General features: G+C 45.8%; 1 long non-coding RNA gene across 1 annotated transcript in view; it reads right to left on the minus strand.

Annotated features, from left to right (window-relative positions):
- Positions 1-20,080, minus strand: part of LOC116590022 — a 34,011-nt gene that overhangs the window by 1,063 nt on the left and 12,868 nt on the right. Inside the window, exon 2 of the long non-coding RNA XR_004285492.1 lies at positions 4,529-4,668. This is a non-coding gene — a long non-coding RNA (uncharacterized LOC116590022). The remainder of the gene's footprint in view (positions 1-4,528; positions 4,669-20,080) is intronic.

The following is a 20,080-nucleotide window of genomic DNA, read 5'->3' on the forward strand; positions in this document are numbered from 1 at the left end:
TGAACCACCCAGGAATCCATGTTTTTAATATTTTTATATTTTTTATATACTTTTTAATTGTTTTTTAATTTTTAAAAAGATTTTATTTACTTATTTGACACAGAGAGAGAGAGAGAGAGATATATCACAGGTAGGCAGAGAGGCAGGTAGAGAGAGAGGGAGAAACAGGCTCCCCACTGAGCAGAGAGCCAGTCCCATGCGGGCCTCGATCCCAGGACCCTGAGATCATGATCAGAGCCGAAGGCAGAGGCTTTAACCCACTGAGCCACTTAGGTGCCCCTAATTTTAATATTTTTAAAAGATTTATATATTTTTTGGCGAGAGAACACAAGTGAATGGGGGGGAGGGACAGAGAGGGAGAGAGAGAATCCTGAGTAGACTCCCTACCCCCTACCCCCTCAGAGTGACAGCCCAAGCAGAAATCAGGGGTCAGAAGCTCAGCCAACTGAGCTACTCAGGTGCCCCAGAAGCTGGTGTTTTTAAAAAGTCAACCAGCAATTTGGGAACAGCATCATAGAAAGCACACTTCTGTCTGTTGGAGGGGGCCACCACATTTCATCACTGTATTTGAAAAGAGGGTGCAACAGTTGAAAATGGTACTGAAAAGAGACATGGAAAATAGAGGACTGGTTCCTCACCCGAGGATTACAAGGGTAGTTTCTGCAGGAGAAAGACGAGACCCAATTAGGAAGGCTGATTTCTAACCATGGTCTGTGCTTCTCCATCAACTCAGAAGATTAAAGAAAAAGAAGAAATAGGCCTCATCAAGAGAGATTTCAATTAGAATAAAACTGTGCCCATGATCACAAGCCAGAACAGGCTTTCAAAAGAGGTAATTGAGTCCATTGGCTCATATCTTTAGCAACAGAACGATTCCGTTTCTCCTACATTATCGAAGAACAGGTGCACTCAGGGACATTCGGCTAAACCGGAAGCCTTCCAACTCTGACTCCCACCGTTCCCGAATGCTGTCTCTTGCCTAGAGTTCTGCATCAGGCACTGGGGCACTCTCGGCCTCCCTCCTCCACCTCCCGCAGGAAGGCACATGGACTTGTTCGCACAGGAGCAGGTGTGAATTAGGAGCACGAGCTGGGTTCACAGATATTGGCCCAAATCTGAGGCTGCTACTGCCAGCTCCAGCCGAGAGACAGAGCAATTGGCTCACAGGGTCTGGAGCTCATGGCTTTATTCTTCCAGCATTGAAGGGGTCACGAGCAATTTCACTTTTCACATTCCAAGTGTCACTAAACTCACGGTTACTCAAGGCAGGTCCACAGCCCCTCTCTCTCCACCCGGTTTACATAAAGAATCTGGGGTTGAAAATGGCCTTATAAATGACCCTTTTATTTTGCAGAGAAACAAAGGGGCTTGGAGAATCGACCAGCACAAGGTCACACGCTGGCTGGCTTCTGTCACTGACCACGTGCCTCCATCTCCTCTGTCACAGTAGACACGGGATGGAGGATCTACTCTTAGGAAGAGGGGCACTCAGCTCAGTTCTAGCCACAGCCAAAAGATGGCTGAGTTTGCAAGATGCAAGGTTATTCTTTTTTTCCCCATCCCCTGGGCTTCACTTAAAAGAGTCAAAGACCAGCACTGTTGGAGTGAAGGACAGAGATCTGATATCTGGGAAAGCCACATGGCAACTTTTTCTTTACCCATCAATCCTTCCATTTAACATTCACCTACAAGGACCCAGCATGCGATGAGCACCATCCTCATAAGTGCGATAGACAAAGATAGTAACTAGATCTCTGGTCTCAGGTAGCTCACGAACAGGAGGGTCATAGGGTCATGTGATGGAAACACGTAGACACCTAGGGAAATGGGCCATGGACCAGACCTCACTCTGTGCCTGGGACCACTAGCAAGTCAGAGCCTGAAACCAACCACCTGGGCACAGCTCCCAGCCAAGTGCAACCATTCTGGACCATGAATATTGCATCTGTTCCTACCTCTTTTGTTAGTTCTTTTTCTCCTTCTCAGAATTTTAAGACTGGAATGAACATTGGAGACCATCAAGCCCAACAACTATCTTCATTACACAGATGAGTAAACCAAGCAAAGGTGGCAGAAGTGCTAAATGAATGCCCTGTGTCAGGACGAGACTTGGGCTCCCCACAAGGAGCAGTCCAGTCTCCCTAGGCATGGCCCATGAGGTGAGCTGCTTCTTTCCCAGTCCTTCCTGGTTCAATGTCAGGAGCCAAGCGCCAATGCAAAGCTGATTTTCAGGCAGAAACCTGCTAAATGTGGACACACTGAATTATTCATATCTGGGCTCATAAATAATGTACTGGGTGTTAATATCAGATGTACAAATGCATCCATAACCCAAGGGGTGATTAGTCACTGTTAGATCTTGCCCAGTGGTAACAGATTACCTGGCCTCGTGTCCTTGACTAGCTCCTGTTCTTGGGGATGGCTCCCTGGCAGAGCACTGTGCCCTTCCCATCTCTATTAGTCTGTTGTGAAATAGCAGATGTCTGGGCCAGGAATCAGGACTACAGAGCCGTGGAGGACTTTCAGTCCCTAGCTCTAAACACTGGCTGCTCTAGTTAGCATCCAGCAGAGCTGTGTGAGGCCTCCCATGCACCAAGGCAGGAAACAACTGCTTGACACTAAGACTGTCCTTGATCCACTCCCTTGATCCACTCCCTGAATGCTCAGACCCCTTCCTCTGCCTCACAGTTGTAGAGAATCTACCCAGATGGTCTCCCTGTAGTTTGACAATTTATAGCAAACTGTGAAGTATTCTCTTCCGCCATCTTTTGTACACATTTTAACTACTGTGTAAAGACAATCAAGGAAAGTGTGGGTCCCTACCTGAAGGTTAGGCATCAAATTGCATTAGAGGTGATTTGGGGAGATGGTCATCTCTACAAGACTGTCCCAGGACTAACTTCCTTCAAGGGAAGAAACCAGAATGGAAGAGAGTGGTCCAAGAGATGGCAAAAGTAACCTAGGTTTCAACTTGGTCCAAGCCAGGAGAAGAGAAAGGGGGAAGAAGTAGTTACTGTCTCTGAAGTAAAAGAGAGAGAGAGACAGACAGACAGACAGAAGGAGGAGGAGTCACACTCAGCCTTGAGGTCTTTTTGTGTCACATTAATGAACACCTGACTGGTCACCAAAGCTCTTGCAGGTCCCTGTAGCCCAGACCAAACACAGTACAAGGGTCTGGTTTCTCACTTTCTTCTCTAGGCTCAAAGTCAGATCTCAATCCTCAAAGTTTTACCCCTAGAGACAAGAAACAATGGTGCTCTTCTCCATTGGAAATGGAGTGAGGGAGTCCTTGCGCTCCCCCTAGGGGCGAGAATGAGCATTAAGCCTGTGGAGGAGACAGTGGAGGTTAACTAGGGTTCTGCCCACCTTTGGGATTTTGTCCCTGGGGCTTGGTCATGGGGCCAGGAGCTCCCTCACTGATCAGGATCCCCTGATGGCCTCTGGTTCCACAGAGAGCCACTGTTGGGCAAAAGGGCCTCTTCACCAGGCATCCAGCTAAGCGATGGCTCTGGGCATCAGGGGGCTCAGCTGGCAAACTGGCGCGCGTCTGTGGCAGCCTCAGCAGCACCCACCCTTAACAGCGGTGTGAAAACAACGGCATTATGGTGTTATACAAGGGGGCACTGACATGTTGATGCAAAAGCTCATTGCCGACAAGACCGAGAATGAAAATGGCTCAGAAGGGAATGGGGAAGTGTCCAGGGAGTCATAACTGTTTTAGGCTATCAGAGTTTCCACAGCAGATAACTGCTGTGATTTCATCAGCCCAAACCCCATTAACCCCTGCGGAACTGTCTATTCCCAAGCCTGGGCAGTAGGCAATGCTTCCAGCCGTCTTCTGCACGCCCCTTCCAGCAGTGAGCAGGAGGGTTGCCACGGGGCTGAGGTGAGAAACGCTCAGGAAGGTACACTTCATGGGGCCACAGAATCTGATAGGTGAGGCTCCTGTCATCGGCTGGTACCCACTAGAGACCCCGTCCCAAGGACCGGGGTTGGGGAGGAGTCAGCCCGACTGCCTGGTGTCACCTAGTCTGGGTAAGAGGCGATGAAGCAAGAGGGCTTTGGATGGATGGAGGCTAGGACAGAGGCCTGGGACACTGCCCCTTCCATGGCCCCTGCTGCTTAAGGGGCCTGCAGTCTACCAAGTGTCTCCGCTCCCTTCCTCTTAGGAGGAAAGCAGCAGGCCCAGAAGAGGCCACTAGCCTAAGTGCAGCCTCTAGCTAGCCTGCTCAGACTGAAGCCCGGCAGGGAAAAAGGCCCATAGCCCATCCGAGTCCCTCCTCATGTTACCTCAAACTACAAAAAGTCAGAGCCTGGGCTGTAGGCAGGTAGAGCCAAGGTCATGAGGTTGGAAAAGGCCATAATGGGCCAATGCAGGGCAGAGTGCAGAGGGAGCAGAAACCATGAGCTCACAGAGGGGGAAGCTAGAGAGAGGGAAAAAGCCCAAAACAACAGAGCAGAGAGACGCTGGGAAGAGTTGGGCAGCCATGGTGGGAAGAGGAGAGAGCCGCTGCTCCCTGCACCTCACCTGCCTTGGATCCCATCATGTCTCACCGATATGCATCCAGCTTCTCTCCAGGTGACCATGCCCACGGCGCCTTTGCTCCAGGTGATATGCACAAACCTTTGTTTCCAACAACTGAAAAGGTTTCTAGGGAAGAAAGTGGCCTAGGGAGGAAAGAACCACTTTTCACATAGAGCTATAAAAAACCACATGCAAACAACAAGATGTAGCCCCTGGTAGTGATCCCAGAGAAGCTGAAGCGGTGGAGAGCTGGGTCCAGAAGATGCAGGGAGGGCCCAGGACAACATTCCAAACAATGTGTGGTGATTGCCCACATTTCCCCCCCCTCCACCTCCAATCTATTACAAACTGATTTTCCGATTCATAAAATGCAGTAACAATGTGGCGGCAAAAAGTGGATTGTTATAAAAACTAGTCCGTTCCCTCAGGAACCTCACACCGCTGGTCCCACGTGCACAGATTCAACTAATCCTGGTCGGAGGGATTGTCACAGTAGAGCCAAGGGGGCTAGGGCTTATCGTTTCTGGCTGCCGCCTACAGCCAGTTGCCCAACAGAGTTGGCACCCAGAGGTAGCTCTCACTGGGGGTGGTGTTGACTCCTGCCCCTGCCAGAGATGCCCCCCAAAAGAACTGTCTCTCCCTAAGGCCAGAGGCACCGCCGTTGACAAACAGTGGTTTGTGCTTGGAGATCAGGGCCAATGCCATCCTCTAGGAGGCGCTGCAGCAACCCCCTGACAGCCTGTCTCCAGCATCTCTGCCCAAGAGCACTAGGGACCCAGGACCCAGGATAGGGCTGAGGGGAGGGTGTTGGAGAGGGGAGCGGAGTCCTAGGCTCTGGACCAAGTGGAGACAGAGGCACCTGGGGACAGATAATGTAACCTCTGACAAACTGCAGTGGCTTAAGAATTGTCAGCTCAGACAGAACTGCCTACATCCATTTAATTAGATTTTAATTTCTCTTTACACATTCGGTTTTCAAAGATTCTAAGAAGTAATTATTTCCAGTATCAATTGGCAAGGAGGCACAATCCTCAACTTAGAATAAGCAGCTTATGGAGGCCTGTCTCATCCCTGTTCAAACACCGGGGCCCTGCCGAAAGATGCAGGGGCTGCCCCACAGAGGTCTCTCACTGGGGAGACACAGACACCTGGCGGGGAGAGAGGGGGAGGGGGCCTTGTGGGAGGAGGAGGAGAGCTCTCCCGCCTCTGTTGCTTCAGAGTCTGGGGATAGTGAAAGGGGGGCCAGGAAGTCCAGCAGCCCGGGGCATGATGGCGCTTGGGCCAGTGAGCGGGGAGATCGAAGCAGCAGGGCCTTGTTCTTTGGCGTTGGTCTGTGCCTGCACGAAAAGTGAGATCTTCCCTGCTCTGAAAGACCTTTTGGAAGACAGTCTGTCACCTTCTACTGGAACCTTTGCAAAGTGTCTCCCATTAGAGGACATGTCCTTCAGGTACCTTACTTGGGACCCCAAACACGGGAGAGACCACCCCAACCAACATGAGAGTCAGCTCCGGTCTGACTCAGTGAAGAAACAGGAGACAAAGAAACGTAATGGAGATTAAGCTCCATTAAATTTCTGAGTGGGTAATCTCACAATTCAGCTCTATTATTATTTAGATGTTATTATTTATTAGTCCTAGCTCCAATTATTATTGCTGAGTGCGTAACCTCACAATTGCAAGTGTGGCCATCATTGTAAATAAGCTTTTTCGAGATTCACTTTAAGGGACAATATGGCAAGGGGTTGGTGGTTTGTAAATAGCCAAGAATATGCTCGCAGGCAGGAATACCATGTGCAATGTCTAAAAACTGCTCAGAACATAGTGCAGATCAATCAGAATGAGGCCAGGGGAAAGCATCACCTACCAGCAGACAGCCAGCCCTCCCACAACACACACAGACGGCCAATGGCCCTGATGTTATGCAAATGTATTTTTTGTGACATGGGATAAAATTTCCAGGAACCACATGATACCAGCAGTGAAAAACCAGTGTATTCTTATCCGTGAAGAGCCGTGCAGGTGATATGCGGTAGGGACCTGTGCGGGGATGTGAAGATAAGAGTGTGCTAGATGCATGTGAGTAGTCAAACTGGTATGATCTTGCAGAAGATGAGAAGGGAAAGAGCAGTGTTTCTATATTGATTGGCTACTGTGTGTCATGCATGAAATTAAATGTATATGTGTGACCCAAGAATTAACTATGAGTAGATATTTAGATTATATTATTCATATTTCTAAAATCTCATCAATCCATGTTTGTCAAAACTCAGTGGGATTCCTTTCATCTGTGTATTTGGGTCTTTTCTTATATGTTGGCACATATGGTGTTGAACCACCCAAAGGCCAAGACAAAATGAATGCATTTTATGTGGACGCCCAAACCAGCCCAGATCTAAAGCATTAGAACCCACCGGAGGAGCTTTTTCATTTATAGACACTTTCAGGTTCCACTCTGGAACAAGGAAACCAGAAGTTCTGGGGGTGAGGCTTGGCTTCTGGTACTTTGGAAAGCTCCAGTACTGATTCTGGTGTGCTCTAAAGGGATATTTCATGTATCTGCAATCACGTCCTTTTGGAGGGAGGCATTCAGTGAAGGCCAGTGGTTAAAAGGAAGGGATATGGATGAATTCAAATCCTGGCCTTTTCACTACCTAGCTGGGTGATCTGGCAAAATTAACTTACTTTTCTGTGCCTCCGGTTTCTCATATGTAAAATGAATATTTTAAAAAGAGGACCATCAGTGAGCAGTTGTTATGAAGTTAAATGAGCTAATATATAAATAGGGCAGAGAACAGTGCCTGGCACTAAATGGGAGCTCAGCCCCTGCTGGCCTATATGACCACCAGGGCAAGGAGAGCTTCCTACCATCCACCTGCCCTCCCCACCATGGCATCTGGGCATTCCACCCTACTGTGGATCGTCATTCAGCATGGCGCTTTCTAAGTAGAGGAGATGGTGAATGGGAAACTGGAGTGGATGTGGAGAACTGGAGAACTAGGGGTATGGGTGTCATATAGCACTCCTCACAGCCCTGGCTAGTGAGTGGAATGAGGGGGGCTGGACGGCATCTGGGGGAAAGAGAGCAGCTAGGGCAGCCACCTTAACCTCAACACACAGTGAGGCTTGTGGCTTCAGAGTGTCTAAGCCCCGCACCCTTCACTACTTCCTGAGTGGCCATTTCTGCTGTCGTCCATTCTTTGGTCGGGGTGATGGCACCATTTCCATGATTAGAGGAGTTTATGCAGCAGCCCCATGCTTGAGGAAGTGACCCTTCAAAGCTCTTGGTGTGAATCATTGCTCCCAGGAGACTCCAGGGACACTGGTTTGCATGTGGTGGTGGCTTACTAGAATCATGCAGGTCAAAAGATGGGTGCATCCTGGGGGCTCAGCTCACTATAGCACAGTGAGAGGCAGGCCAGATAATGTTGTGGTTGGAATCAGGCATTAGGAAGCCAGTCAGCTTGGGTCTAGCTCCATCACTAATTAGCTATGATCTTGGTTGGGTGAGATGCCTAAGCATTTTGTGCTCAGTTTTCTCATCAGAAAAAGGGGTTTTGTGAGGACTAAATGAATTAATATGGAACATTTAGAACCATGTCTGGCACATAGTAAATGATACATGAATATTGATTGCTATTTTTATAATTTTAATGCTTTGATGATGTCGGTCTCTTATTGGATACACATTTGGTTTTTAATTCCGTTTTCCTTTTCTTTCAGATCCCACTAAATCTCTAAGAACAAGTCACTGTGGCATCTCTAATCCCTGTCAAGTCATTTTTCTGTGTTTTAATGAAGAGCTTTTGGAAATATCATTGTGTGCCAGGGTGTTGTCACTCCTAGTGTGTTACCAAGTCAATAAAGTTGGAATGAAACCCACGCCATCCATTCCTGGTGCATTCTTCATATTTCCGAGGACTTAATCCACCATGATGGGTAGGACATAGTCCAGCCGTGGGGACAAGACAAAGATGCAAATGGGACAAATACAATCAAGAGAGGTATAAACAATGGGTAATGGGGACTAAAGAGAGAAAGGATCCCACCTGGTGGAAGGGCTGTGTTAAGGGAGTAATGGTCAAGACAACCCTTGGAGAATGATGGGTAAGATTTTATCAGGTGGGGCTAGAGGAGTGGAAAAGAAAGCAATCCAGACTTATTAGGTAGAGGGAATAGCATATGCAGAAATCTGAAGATGGAGAAGTACCAGAAGTCAACTAATTTGATTGATGTGTAAGGTGCAGTGGGGAAGAGTTGGAAGATAAGGTAGATCAGGGCTTTGTCATAAAAGACCTTTGATGTAAGGGTGAGTAATTTATATTTAATTTGTCAGTCAGTGGGGAGACATTGAAGGTTTGGTTAAAAAATGTTTAATCACAGCTGTGCTTGAGAAAAAGGAATTATTCTCATAAGATGACTCAGAAGGGAGAGAGGAGAGAGATAGAGAGATTGGAGAGGAGGTTGCCAGACTCTTTCAGATGAGAATTAATGTGGGTTTAAACAAGGGTGGTTATGGAGGAACAAGATAATGGCAGAATCCAAGGGACTTGATAGCGGATTGATTGTTACGGGAAAAGGAACAATCAAAGAGAAGCCAAGGTCACCTGCCTAGGGAAATAGAAGACTGATGGAGCAATTAACCAAAATAGTAAACCAAGTGGGGGAACCGTCTGGAGAGGCTGGTGAATTAGGGTTGAGGTGCTAGATAGAGAGGTAGATAAATGGAGCTGGAGGACAGGAAATTAAGACTTAATAGTTCCCTCGTCCCATAGCGGTGCTGCTTTCTCCCGTATCTGTAGCATCTTACTCTATACTTAACACTGAGTAGGTGCTTAATAAGTGAATGATCCCAATTGGAGAGTGATCCCCACAAGAGCACTAGCTGAAACCTTGAGAGTCTTAGCATAGAAAGAGCACAATTCAAAGGGAAAACGACCAAGAAGATGCATATACATCTAGGGTGAAGCATCTAGGGACACCAGGGAGGGAGGAGGACAGAGCAGAGCCGTGAAGGAGTAAGATAATGATGGGTTAAGGCAATCAAGATCAGGGGGAGTTTTGAGACAGAGAAGAGGTAAGTGGAACAGGCTGAGAATGCGAGAGGAGAACAGTACTTGGTTTCAAGCAGCCATGATAAAGGAGCACAAGGTGTGGGGCTTAAAACACAGATTTATTCTGTCCCAGGTCAGGAAGCTAGAAGTCCAAAATCAAGGTATTAGCAAGGCCATGTGTCCTCTGAAGCTCTAGGAAAGGATTCTCCCCTGCATCTCCCTAGCGTCTGCTGGCCCCAGGCGTTCCGGGGCAGGTACAGCATAACTTAAACCTCTTCAAATGTCTTCTCCCTCCGTGTTTCTGTATCTTCACATGTTCCCTTAAAAGGAAGCAGTCAAATTGGGTGAAAAGCCCACCCTACCCCAGTATGACCTCATCTTAACTATTGATGTCTGCATGTTAGGTCTCATTCTGAGGTACTGGAGCTGATGACTTCATTATGTCTTTTACAAGGACATAATTCAACCCAGAGCAAGGACGGAGAGAGACTATTGGGTTTGGCAGTAGGAGGTGGCTGGCAGGGTTTGTGAGGATGCTATTTGGCCCAAAAAGTGGGGAAAGAGACCAGATGGCACTGAGTAAAGGCGGGTAGGGGGGGTGAGGGTGGAGGGAAGGAGAACAGCATGGCAATAAATGGAAAGTGAGATGGAGGCATGGCGGGGCATCTGTCCAGGTCTCTTCTATGTGTGATCTTTCCTTTTCTCCAGGTAGAGAGAATGGCCATGTGCTCCACAAAAGGTTTTGCTTTCACCCCCACCAACATTCACTCCATGATTCAATGAGCAGCGAGCATGTTGGTCTTGACATCAGAGTTTCTTTACTCTTAATTTTAGTGGCCTAAATTGGTTCCATTTTGGTTCAAGCAACTTCTTTTCTTGTCTAATCAGATCACCGGGTTGTTTACATGGGTTTGTGTCATCAGGGTTCCTTTCTCACTGGAGCCCAGTCCCTGAAATGGGGACAAGAGTATCTGCTGACTTCATCCCACTTTCAGGTGACATGAGAACTGGGGGGTAAGGCCTTGTGAGAACATAACAACCAGAATGTACCAGGGCATGGGTTAAACACAAATGATTAACAAGTATGAGTCTGAAGATCTCCTAATGAACTCAAGGTTAGCAATTGAAAATGATGACCCACTCCAGACAGCAATGAGGCCAGACTGATCACATTCTCCTCTCCAGAGCTCCAGGAACTTTTTATATCCATCCAGTTCTCTGCAAATCCAGACACTATCTCAGCTTCACCCACTGTCCTTAGTGTAGGTGGTGGCAGCCAGATTTCTTGGACTGGACTAGGAAACTGGACTAGGAAACTCTACTGGACTAGGAAACTCCACACACTGCTCATTTTAGTCCATAAATACCCAAATTTGGCTTCTTGACAATCTTTAATTGCATGCTTGGTATGTTATTAAGAACTAGCTCATATCCATACATAATAATGTGCCTGGTACAGTAACTGACAAATAGCTTGGTCAGCAAATGATTCTTATTCATATTATCAAACTTACAGGAGTTCAGGAGGGCTGGTTGGGAAATAAAATTGTGCGGTCAGCTCTAAGATGAACTCAGAGCCTCCTCTGACCACTGTGATTTTCTTATAGGACTAAACTAGCTTTTTTGTGGCTGCTGTATTCCTCTATTCTTCTTAATAGACTTCTGATAAGCCCATGCCATAAGTTAGACATGGCTTAACCTCAGGCTTTGGACCCAGCTGGGCCTTCAATAGATTAAGGATCTTCCACATGATGGAGACAGGGATAGGGCAGGGGGCAATGGAGAAAGGAGAGTGCTGGAGTCTCCTGCTTCCGCAAACACTATTCAATGAGCCAGCACATGAGAATTTCCCCCCTGCTTTATAAAAGTGGCTTCCTCAAGAGAGGCTACACATGGAATCTTTTAGATGAGTTGGGTGTTGCCTACTGAGACATTTATTTTTCTAAATAGCCAGTAAGGCAAAGTGGAGGTTATCCCCTGAAAACGTTCCCCAGTGGCACTTTGGAAAACACAGAAATGGATGAACTCTCGGACAAAGAGAAACTGAATTGCTACCTGGAAACCATTCCATTTTTCTTCCTTTCCTCTACACATCTCCTGGGCCCTTTAATGCTTTGTAAAGCCAAATTTGTTCAAATTATGAAGGTAGTAACCTGCAAGATTTATTCCAAGGCTTAGAAGGGGGACTCCTGCATAATCTATGACCAAGCTGTGGTAGCCCTAGGCTGCAGGTGAGTCTGCTCCAGCCCTCTCTTCTTTCTCCTGCAAACTAGACTCGTTTTGCAAGGAGGAACCATAAGAAATTCACCAGGTGTCATATCACACTCAGAATCTGTGGAACAAACCAAGATTCTTCAGCTTAGTTGGGAGCATGGAGGAATAGAGGAATACAACTTGACTGTTGAGTTTGGGTGAGTTGACCAGGCAGAAGACCAGTAGTAGGCACATGACGGTTGGATGTAAATGACCTCTATGCCTTCAGCTTTGTTTAGTCTGCAACTAGCATCTGTTTTGCTGCATCAGAAAGAGCAAATTAAGCAACTTGTTTTTCTGCATTCTTTTGGCCCAGTGTACTAGGTAAAGTAGAATACGAGAATCATGAAATGAGGTTCCATTTTTAACGCTTATGTGCTCTGGTAGCTACACATAGGATCCTCTTCCCACCCCCTTTTAGGTCTCATACAAACTATCAGAGCATTTCCTATTGCACTGTCAGAGTTGATTTTGTCCTGTTGATAAGCTTTGGGGAGCCATTCACATGCTAGTGTATTTGTGAGCTCTGAGCCCATTTTTGGAAGATGGCAACTCCTTCTTAGAGGTATTGTCTGTAGCCTTTGGAAAATCTCTGTCAGAGTAGCTGGACCATATATGATGGGAGCCTATGACCCTGATGTAGAGTCTTAAACCCACTACAGCAGAGATATGGTATCCCACATTGCCATGCCCTTTTGAGTTGGATGGAGATGAATAGTCAGTTGGCTGTGAGTGGAAGTGTTATATATCACATATTTATAAGCAAGCTAGGGCCCGACCCTCAGTTTTCTCTTATGCTTGCTGCAAAGGCCTTAGAGGTCGTGTCTTCTGGATGGTACAACTACTAAACGATAGAGCCTCTAGCAGCCTGAATCTTTGGGAAATAACTTCCCTTGGGAGTCCTAAGAACAAAAGTAGACTTTGCATAAATGAGAAATAAACTTTAAGTTTTAACCACTAAGCTTCTCAGTTTATTTGTTACTGCAACATAGCCTAGACTATCCTGACTAACATATCCACTAAGGGTTTAGAGTTTAGAGAACCTTAGATGTTGGTCTAAACTCACCAATTTGTAGACAAGAAAACAAAAGCCTGGAAAAATTAGGTGACTTATATAAAATCGCAGAGATAGAGTGACAAAGTTAAAACTGGAACTTCCAGTTTGTTTCTCTCCACTATCACCGAGCATCTTTTGTGCTGATTTGTATACAGCTCGAATCTAATATCTTCAACCTCACTTTTCGGTTAACCACAAAGTCTTGATTAACTGAAAAATAGACACTAGTGGGCCAAATACTTATGTCTTGTGTGTGTGTGTGTGTTTAACCAAAATCACTATTTCACCAATGATCTTAGCTGTCATGCCCTAATTTCAGAGAAAATAAGATAGTGCCATTAGAATCTATAGGCATGTAATTTCCTTGTAACGTATAGCCTGATGTAAACCATGGGGTGGGGTCTTTAAGACATCTGGGAAGCTTGGACTCTGAATATATCTCACTAGTTCCTTGTCTTCATTAGTCAGCATTTCATTCCTGGTGTGTGTGGTATATGAACGTGTGTGTGTGTGTGTGTGTGTGTGTGTGTGTGTGTGTTGTATGTATAGAGTCATTGCTTAACTAGAGTCCTAATGTATGGTAGCAAAAATCAGATCTGAAGGGGAAATACCAGTTCAAATCAGACTATACACAAAGCGAATAATCAAATCATGAACATGTAAAATAAAAATTGGAGGCAGTGAGAGAACCAGATGGAGACCAAAAACTCAGGGAGAAAGGGTCAGAACAAGTGAGATGAATGGAGTTTGGAGTTTTCCTAGAACTATGGTCAATGTTCCCAGCTCACATTTTATGTGCTTGTAGCCTATAAAGGCATTTCAAATTCATGGAAGTGGCCCAGCTGATAGACTCTGACCAACAAGCTGAGATTAGAAATACTGACTTGACTTCTCACTGTCTCCATCTTTATCCCACCAACAGCTGTATCAACCTCTAGCCTCGACCTTCTCTTGGTCAACTTGGCCCAGCTTTTCTGAAATTGTTTTGTTGTTGTCATTTTGGCCTGAATACATCATTACCAGATATCACCACAGATGATGAGAGTACACTCCTAGATCTATTCTTTGTTACCTGCAGACTTAGGTGGACACCTACTGAAACCTTGGTTTAGATGTGGAGACTGACAATAGTTCCTGCACACACCAAGAGGATATGAAAAGGTTTGGATTACGTTTGAGGAGGGCAGGGCAGGCCATTCAGGCAGGGGTGGAGTTGGGGGAGGGAGATACCCAAGAAAGAAGACAAAGCATCCAGCACAGAAATTTTTTTGTGGTTGGGAGCTGGGCCAGAGTGAGAGTTCCTACACAGGCACTGGCTTGCTCAGTGTGAATCCCTCGCCCTCACCAAGAGAGGGAGCACCCAGGCTTTCTTATCTGCTGTGGGCACAAGAGGAAGAGCAGGGGTGAGGCTTAAAAGCTGTCAGCAGTCAGAATTTAACAACTGGAGTCAGACTCCTCATTCCTTTGCTGTAACAAGCATTTCTCCATTGGTATGAGATAGCAGCCCAGCTTCTGCCTGGTATAAAGTTTGACTCATATTTCTTAGTTTCCCTTCCCAGTGCCCCCATGCTCCCCAGCAAGTCTTGCCCCCATCTGGTCTTCTTCCCAAGTTCAACTCTGGCCTTATCCTTCTCCCCTGCACCACCCCAGTCTGGATCTTGCCCTACCTTCACTCCTAATGCTTTGCCAGCCTGGCTTCCTATGTGCTCATCTTACTCCGGGGACAGTAGTTAACTGGAGGAAAGTCCTTCCTAGTCATTGCAGATAGTATTGATTAAGGAAGCAAGATTTTATTTTTTGAGGATTAAAAAAAGAAACCCAGAAAATAGAAAAGTAGAAAAAGAATGAGGAATGCCACGGAGAAAGTAAGTGACTCTATGAACAGAGACAGAATGAAACTGCTTCTTCTTGATCTAATGGCTCTGGGTGATTATCTGCTGTACCAGGAGAATTCTGTTTCCCTTAGGCCATTCTATCTGGTGTCCTCATGCACAAGGCCTGCAGGAAGATGGTGGAGTACAAGCCAGTGGATGTCAATTTCTGACGAAATCTTCAGGAGTCTTATCCCTATGACTCAGATTTGGTTGCTTGTGGAAGCTGGTCGATGGCTAGGAGTTTTTGCTCCTAGCAGAAGCAAGCTTACAAAGCTCTCCCCTGTGTGGCTTTAATTGGTCTTCTCTTTTGTGTACTTGTGTGAAGACATTATTCTGCCTTCTTTGTAAATACTTCTCTTTTCTCTAGAGCAGAGAAATGGCCTCAGCCTTATAATGGATTTTATATGCAGAGAAGAGAAAGAAAATGATTTTGCAAGACTCTCTCTTCTGTTGGCTTGCAACACAAATATCCACCTCAAGCATCTTAAGAGCTAAATTTGGCTGCTTCATCAAATGGAGGAGAGATGAGGGGAAAGAAGTTGGGGGAGATGCTCAAGTCATTTGGTCCCTAGCTGACTTTCTCATTTTAAGACCTTCTCTTTTCTTCATACTTATCCTTTTCCTGTGGCTACTTCTACTTCTGTGGGATTTCCTTTTTTTTTTTTTTTTTTTTTTCATGTACTCTTTAGTTGCTCAGCTGAGTTCACCTGTTTTCAGATCTTATGTTCTTATTTGGATTCTGATAAACTGGTAAGGAAAGTTTAGGAAATAACCAGCCCTCCCAAAACCATTAACATAATTACAAAATGTCATGGTGCTCTTAGAAGACAAACACACACGCACATAATTATTTAAAAACTTGACTCTGGCTGAAAATATCTCTTCGGGCATCAGGCGATAGCTACAAGGATAGCAGGCATGAGCAAGATAGGTAGTCTTAGAAGTCAGAGGGGGTTTGGCATTAAAATGGTATTAAAGATGGAGTTTTGGCCAGAGGACACAGGAATACTTGAAGCCTGCCCACATTAATTATTTCTCCCTGCAGGTGAGGTGTGCAAGGGAAATACAAGCATAGGACAATGGCTGGCCAAGCAGACACTTAATGACAGCTGGGGCTATTACTCTAGGACCTAGGGCCAAACTTGAGGGAACTGGATTAAGTCCTGGGGTACCTCATTTGTCCTAGGCCAGAGAATTAAGTGACCTTGTTATTTAACCGCAAACCACATTCATCAGCACCAGTGAAAATGGAACCAGAGAAAGAGCAAGGAAAAGTCAAATCAATGCCCAGGAGTCCAGTTAATCAGATCCATGGTTCCTCTTCAGGGAGTGAAGAAGAGATGTTGAAAGTAGCCCCTGCTGCCTTCATCAGGAAGACCAGGAAAGAATCATCTTGAAGGCTTGATATCTCTAATAGGAAAAAATGTGTCACCTTTTTTTTTTTTTTTTTTTTTTTTAAAGAGAGGGAGAGAGGTGGGGGAGGGCAGAGAGAGAGAGAGAGAGGGAGAGAGAGAGTCACAAGCCATCTCTATGCCTAGTGTGGAGCCAGGCATGGGGCTCGATTTCACAACCCTGAGATCATGACCAGATCCAAAATCAAGATTTGGATGCTTAACCAACTAAGCCACCCAGGTGCCCATGTCACTCTTTATAGCAAAGCCCTCGCCCCTTTTTGTCCCTCTCTGCTCCTCCCTCAATCTAAATCTAAAGTTGGGCTTCAAATCTAATATCTAACCCAAGCCCTCTCACCTTTTAGAGTAATGCGCTATCTTCATTTCTTCCAGACCCTCCCTTCATTTCAGAGAGTGTTTTCTTTAAGAAACCTCCCCAGATCTACCAAGAAAGTATCAGTTTTCTCCTTCTTCCCACATTTACACATTCCTTCAGGATCTGCATATGGGGAGTCACATTCACTACTAGCCCCTCTCACTTTCTGTTTCATACAGTAACTCCCTAACTCTGTACACTGGGAGGAACAGCACTTTTACTGTTTTCGGCAATCTTCTCTGTAGTGCTCATGTATTAGTCATTTGTCACAATGCTTATTTTTCACCCCTGGACATATCCACTGCAAGCCCTGCTTACGTTGTCTTCATTCTAGGATCCAGAATGAAGGAGCACCCCGTAGTAGAGTCTTGTGGCAAAGGCAAAGGAATCATGCAGTGGTTCTTGAAACTTCTGCTTGGATGTAGCACGTAGCATGTTTCAAGTGCTCACGTTCCATTGGATAAAAAAGTCCTATGGCTGATCCCTGTGTGAATGGGCTGGGAAACTATAATCCTTTTACTGGGACAGAAGAATAATTAATTGGGAACAGTGATATGCCTGTCTCAGTTCTTGACTAGGGTTGAGTGTCAGGTGCCTTTGAATGACAACCTTCTGGTAAACCCAGTAATTGGCACCAACACAACACTGGTTATTTTTCATTGGAAACTTTGTTTAAAGCTCACCTTTAATAACTAAAGATATGTATTTTATTAGGAGATTCTCTCAAATATATGATATGTTCCCCAGTCCTCTTAAACAAGTGCTCCTACACATAATGCAACTTTTCCTCAAAGATTTGGGGTTGTAATTATGACTGTCAACTTGGACTTTGTTACAATGTAATGACACTCCTTGAGACTGCTAAGTAGAGGGCTACGGCACCTCTGCTTAAAGAGTGCCAGGCCACTCTGCTTTTGGAACTCAAGTCTCCATCTTAGTCTCTTCCCATGACACTAGGCTCTCGGCTGTCATATCTTGATAACAAGAGAAATCTCCCTCTAGCCCTTGTTACTCAGTAACATCAGCATCACCAGGGAACTTACTAGTAATTCAGAATCAGGGCCCTCTCAACCAGACTCTGCTTCTTAGTAACCTCCCCAGGTGCTCCATATGGACACTGACATTGGGGAAGCATCCCAGGGGTTCTCAGTCTCGGCTGTATATCGGTATCTCCTGGGGAGCATTATAGACACTGATGTCAGGGCCCCGGCCACAGTGCTTGGATGTAATAGGTCTGGGGTGTGGTGAGGGCCCTGGAGGGTTAGGAACCCCCCAGATTCTAAGGTGTATCCAGGGCTGAGAACCACTGTTGTCTGGAAGACTTTCTCCTGGTTGCCTGAATCTACTGGCTCAGTGATCAGAGAATCAAATGTCTTCACCTTCATGCAGCTGCATTACTGACCACTATTAGCACCAACAAGGGCTAGAGGAGCCTGACCTTGCAGAAATAGTAATAGCCCAATTATTAAGGAGCCTGTAGGGGCCAGGAACATTATCTCTAATCCTTACAACATACTGTCACCCTGATTTAAATTTAAAAGAAACGGAGCCTCAAAAAATGTGAGCAACTTTCCAAAAATCACACAAATGGTAGATGTTGGATTTGAATTAATCTGTTTTCAAAGCCAGAAACTTTTTATCCCAAATCCAGGGAATCTTTGCTCCCAACCTGTATGTGCTATTATGGGGTAGACCTTGGAACATCTGCTTTGGCTGCTCAGAGGACCTTGTCGCTGCCTTCCAAAGTCTGGGTGGGGGTCTGGTTGGACAAGTTCACCAGGTGAGAGGTCACACCCTCAGATAAGTGATTGTATATGACTTCTATAGTTTCCTTAAAGTGTGCCATTTCACAGAGGGGTAAACTGATCACCATGAGGACAGCGACATGTTTCTAACAAAGAACTTAGTAGAAACTCATCAGTGCAGAGGAAGCCCAGGAGAGGGAGGAATCGTGCCTGGATGAAGCATGCTTCTCCACTGTCAACTTCTTAATAGTAGTGGGGAGCCAAGTATGCTGGGTACATTATCTCATGGGATTTTCACCACAATCTTATTGAGTGTGATATTAATTTTCCCCATTTTATACATGTGTAAACGGAGGCTGAAGGTAAATTTACCCACTATTAGACAGCTAATAGCAGAGCTGGCATGGAAATCCAGATTCAGAGCCTGTGCTAGTTCATCTACATTTCATGACTTCTTAATTTCTTAAGTGTAGCATTCTGCCAGCTGTGTCCCATCTGGGTCACTACCTGCTGTGCGCCAGGTTTGGGACAAATTGCTCAACAACACTTGATGTGGATAAGGGATAGTTTTTTGTAGGAAAGGGAAGAGTTTCAGGTACACAGCAGAAGAGAACGAACAGGCTTCTGTCAGTCATCAAGCCACCAGAGATGCATTGGTGCCAGGGCCCCTCGCTGCTCTGCTGTTCCTGCCTCTTGACAGATCAAGAGAATTGACCTTGTTAATTAGAAAGCAGAAAGACAGTGCCGTGCCAGGCAGTTTGGGGTTGGATCACGGCTGTTTCAGATGTTCTGTTTGAATCCAGCTGCTCAGGACTGGAAAACTTGGGGTTCCTGGGATATCACAGACCCCCTTCTGAGGCAGAGAAGCCCTTAGCGCTGTGGGAAGCTGAGCTTAGGGTCAGGCCCACACCTGGGGAGAAGCAACACCCACCCCAGCATAGTTAACTCATTGTCTGGGTTACCTAGAAGGAGCTCCCAGCACCAGTTTTGGAGAGGACACCTGTAAAAATCCCCAACCTAGGTCATGAACAGTGATGTGGGCAGGCAGCACTGGATCCGTCCTACAATCAGAGGCAGATTGTCCTCAAGGCAGAGGACGTGGCTCTGAAGCATAGAGAGTGTTCTGCCCCTTCTCATTTGGAGCCTCCCACTTCAGCCATCTATCTGGATGTCTGGTGGTGGTGGCAAGGAGCAAGTCAGGCAAAAAGAAAGCTGATCTCACACTACAGAGCTTGAGGGGGGATGTCACATTTGCTGGGGGTAGAAGGGGAGGGTTAAAACTGGTAAAATCTTTAAACATTACTATCTCGTATTTTTGCTCCCTCTAAATTTCAGTGCCAGTGACAAACCATGAGAGACACGACTCCAGGAAAAAACTGAGGGTTACAGAGGGAGGTGGGTGGGGGGATGGGGTAACCGGGTGATGGACATTAAGAAGGGCACATGGTGTATTGAGCACTGGGTGTTATACATAACTAATGAATCACTGAACACTACATCAAAAACTAATCATGTGCTATACATTGGCCAATTGAATTTAAATTTTAAAAATTCTGTTTTTTTTTAAAAAAAAAACAACAAAAAGAATAGGTATGCTCCTCTGTGGGGCGCAAGTGTATCTCAAATAATTCTGACTCCAGCTCTTGTCCTCTAAGCCACACTGCCACAGACTTATCTTTCTAAAACACATCTATTTGCATCACTCCTTTGCTTAAAATCTATGACTCCATCCCCATTCCCTGCAAGATAAAGTCTAAATCCCTTAATATGATGCATGATGCTTTTTCATATGCTGAGTCCTAGACCGG

This window comes from Mustela erminea, chromosome 5, assembly GCF_009829155.1.
Source record: "Mustela erminea isolate mMusErm1 chromosome 5, mMusErm1.Pri, whole genome shotgun sequence".
In the NCBI taxonomy this organism is placed as follows: domain Eukaryota; kingdom Metazoa; phylum Chordata; class Mammalia; order Carnivora; family Mustelidae; genus Mustela; species Mustela erminea.